The following is a 3,975-nucleotide window of genomic DNA, read 5'->3' on the forward strand; positions in this document are numbered from 1 at the left end:
GGGGCTCTCTCGGTTGGGAGCCGGGGGCTGCGGCTCAGCCTCCATTTTGCAACGGGGCTGTTGTTTCTCTGCGGTCTTGTCCCACTTCTCTGCTTTCTGCCCTGATGACTGGGCCCTGCTGCCGGCTGCTAGAAGTTTCAGCCCTTCTAGGCAGTATATCAGAGAAGTCACCACACCTCACCCCTCTCCCTCCTCCTGCAGGGAGCTCCAGAGGCTACGAGACGTAGCTTCACTCTTGGCAGCTTTTGTTCGGTTTCTGCAGTGTTCGGTCTTGAAGGATATGGGGGGAGGGGCCCTCTGGGTTGGGGGTTGGGGGCTGCAGCTCACCCTTGGTTTTGGAACTGGGGCCGATAAAAAACAACTGTCGTTTCTCTGCTGTCCCATCCCGCTTCTCTGCTTTCTACCCTGATGACTGGGACCTGCTGCTGGCTGTTAGAAATTCCGGCACTTCCAGGCAGGCTAATCAGGGAAGTCGCTGCACCTTCGCCCCTCCCCTTCCTCTTACAAGGAGCTCTGGCAGCTGTGAGAGGCAGCTTCTTTATTTCACCCCGTCCACCGCCACCCGGGGTTCTGATCTAGCTCTTACGCGCAGATCCCACACTCAGACGTGCTAGTGTGTAGCTTGGGTGTTTTCTGTTGAATTTTAGATGTTCAAACTTATTATTGTTTCAAGGGGAGAGATCTGAGGACATCTCTCACTCTGCCATGTTTCTCAGAATTTTCTAAAGTCAGGATTTTCTTTAAAATGGCAAATTTTACATTGTGTGGATTTCTTCTCAATTTAAGGGAAAAGTCAATTAAAAAAAATCCAGATTCCAAAAGAACAAGTAAAAGTGTCATCATTTGAAGATGGTTGCCTATGTGGAAAAATCTCAAAGAATCTCAAAACAAAAACAAAAACAAAAAAACTCCTAAAACTAGTGCTTGAGTTCAATAATGACACAGGGTATAAGACTAACCCATAAAAATGAATTGCATTTCTATCCACTAACAAGCAAGATGTAACTTAAAATTTGAAATATAATACAATTTAGAATGTATGCTTAGTTATAAATGTAACAAAATATGTAGAAGACCTGTAATCTTGCTCATTACAAAATGCTCATCAAAAAATTTTTGAAAAAGTTTTTTATATTCTGGTTACTCAATACAGTAAAGATATCAATTCTTTCTAAATCAATCTATACAATTCCTGTCAAAATCCCGGCTATATTTTTGCAGACATAAACTTATTATAGAATATACAGAGAAAGGCAAAGGCAACACGATAGCTAAAATAACTTTGAAACAAAAGAACAGAAGAATCACTCTATGCAATGTTAATATTTACTATATAGTTTCAGTATTTAAGACAGTGTGTTACTAGCAGATACGCCATATGGGACATATATGCCAATGGGACAAAATAGTAAATCCAGAAACAGACCTAACTGATATTTGACAAAGGTGCAAAAGCTTTCCAATGGAGAAAGGATGGCCTTTCTATCAAATGATGCTAGAGTAATTGGATGTTCATAGGTGGAAAAAAAGAATTTTGCACTTTTCACAAAAATTAACTCAAAATGGATCATGGATTTAAATGTAAAACGTAAAACTGAAACATTACAAAAAATATTGGGGAAAATCTTTGGGATATAGGGCTAGGCAAAGAATTATTAGACATGTCACTAAAAAAACAATAAATAGAAAAAAATGATAAATTAGAGTTTATCAAAATAAGAATTTTGCTTCTGTGAAAGACCCTATTAAAGGAAGTAAATATGAGCTATAGACTAGAATATATTGCTAACCATATACTCAACATAGGATTCCTATCTACAATGAATTTTAAAACTCTGAAAGCTCAACATTAGAAACACAATCCAAACAGAAAATGGGCAAAAAATATGAACATTTTATCAAACAGGAAATAATGATAGCACATAAGCGCATGAAAATATGTTCACATTATTTACCATTACAGAAATGCAAATTAAAACTGTAAGAAAATATAACTATATACCTATTAGAACGGCTAAAATAAAGAAGAGTTAATAAGGTGGCAGACTAGAAAGCTGGAGGCCCTCATTCCCCCAAGGAAAAATTTAAAATACAACTTGAGATTGACTAAAGTTACTTTATAGTAGCTCTGGAAAGCAGTCAAAGATCTATAACAACTGACAGGCATCAGCAACGTGGACGAGATGGAAGTGATCCCAGAGTATAGCCACTACCATCATGAGCCTCTTCAACAAGCCCAAGAGTGAGATGACCCCAGAGTAGCTGCAGAAGCGGAAGGAGGAAAAGTTTAACACCAGTCCATTCTCTGTGCTCATGTAGTCAGTCAAGAACAACACCCAGGTATTCATCAGCTGTCACAAGATGTGGCTGGGCCATGTGAAGGCCTTTGACAGACATTATAATGTGGTGCTGGAGAATGTGAAAGAGATGTGGACTGAAGTCGCCAAGAGTGGCAAGGGCAAGAAGTCCAAGCAAGTCAATGAGGCCCACTAAATCTCTGAGATGTTCCTGCGCAGGGACTCATCACAGTGACTCATCACGGTCCTGTGGAACCTGTTCATTGCTGGCAAGTTGGGGCCTCCTCACCGCCATCTGAACTCGCTTCCCAGTCCTGCGAAGACCTGCCCTTTGAGATAGGAATAAAAGTCCTTTGTTTTTCCTCTCACACACACACACACACACACACACACACACACGCACGCACGCACACAAATCTACAGTAACCAAGCAAACAGCCAATAAAGAAAAAGCCTCATTCAAATGGTAGAAAGTTTTTTGGCATTCTTCCAGGTATGGCATGGTTGAGAGGAAGTAACCCAATTCCCAGTTCCCTCCCTCAGGCACAAAAAGTTAGTCTGTGGGCTACCAGAGGGACTGGTTTCTGTCTTGCCTGACTCAGAATTCAGACAGGGAACAACAGCATATCTCAGATCTCAGATTTGCAGAAGTCATTGAAGGAAGTGGAGGACAGAGCAGCACATGAAAACTGCAGAGGAACCACAGACCCATGGATGCCTGAAGCAAGAATTTCAGGCAAAGGAACACAAAAGATCATCTAAGGCCCTGAGAAGCTATGGTGAGATTCTTTGGGAAGTTAATACATTTAACAGCAGCCATGTAATCTGAGAAAATTGGAGGTGGTGGAAGGCAAGCATAGGGCCCAAACAAGATTCATGCCTAGAAAAAACAAAAAACAAACAAACAAACAAAAAAACAGGAAGATATTAGCTTCACCCTGGATGGTTCTCAAGGCTGAGTACATGCCCTCCTAACTACTGGAGGTCTTCCATGCTTGCTTGCAAAGACAAGATGTGGCTATTTTCTCACTTGCGCAATTTTCAACAAAAGAAACAAAGGCTGTGGACTTTAAATATCTTTAAAGCAAGTGTCTTAAATGTGCTCAAGCTGAAGGAAAACCCAAAGAACTAAGGAAATCAGAAAAATGATATATAAACAAAATAAAAATATCAACAAAGAAAAAGTATAGAAAGGTGCCAAAGAGAAATTCTAAAGCTGAAAATACAATAACTGAATTAAAATATTTACTAGAGGGGTTCAATAGCTGACACAAATAGGAAGAAGAATCAGTAAGTTCGAAGGCAGGTCATTTGAAATTACTGAGTCTATGGAGAAAAAGAATGAAGAAAAATGAATAGAACTTAAGGAACTTGTGATACACCATTGAGAGAATCAATATACACATTATAGGAGTCCCAGAAGAGAAACGGGTACAGAGATTATTTAAAGAATAGCTGAATACTTCCAAAATTTGAGGAAAGACAAAACTCCACAAATTCAAGAAGCTCATAATTTCCAAAGAGGACAAATCCAAAAGACCCACACCAAGACACATTATAATCAAACAGTCAAAAGCCAAACACAAAAAGAACTTTGAAAGCAGCAAGAGAAAAGCTACTCATCACGTACAAGAGATCCCAAATAAGATTGTTAATAGATTTCTGAGCAGAAATCACG

At 39.7% G+C, this 3,975-nt stretch overlaps 1 pseudogene; it reads left to right on the plus strand.

Moving 5' to 3' along the window:
* The first annotated feature begins 1,986 nt into the window (after window positions 1-1,986).
* Window positions 1,987-2,705, plus strand: LOC105308778 (annotated as a pseudogene).
* Window positions 2,706-3,975: the final 1,270 nt, after the last annotated feature.

Source organism: Pteropus vampyrus, unplaced genomic scaffold (assembly GCF_000151845.1).
Source record: "Pteropus vampyrus isolate Shadow unplaced genomic scaffold, Pvam_2.0 Scaffold623, whole genome shotgun sequence".
NCBI classification, from domain to species: domain Eukaryota; kingdom Metazoa; phylum Chordata; class Mammalia; order Chiroptera; family Pteropodidae; genus Pteropus; species Pteropus vampyrus.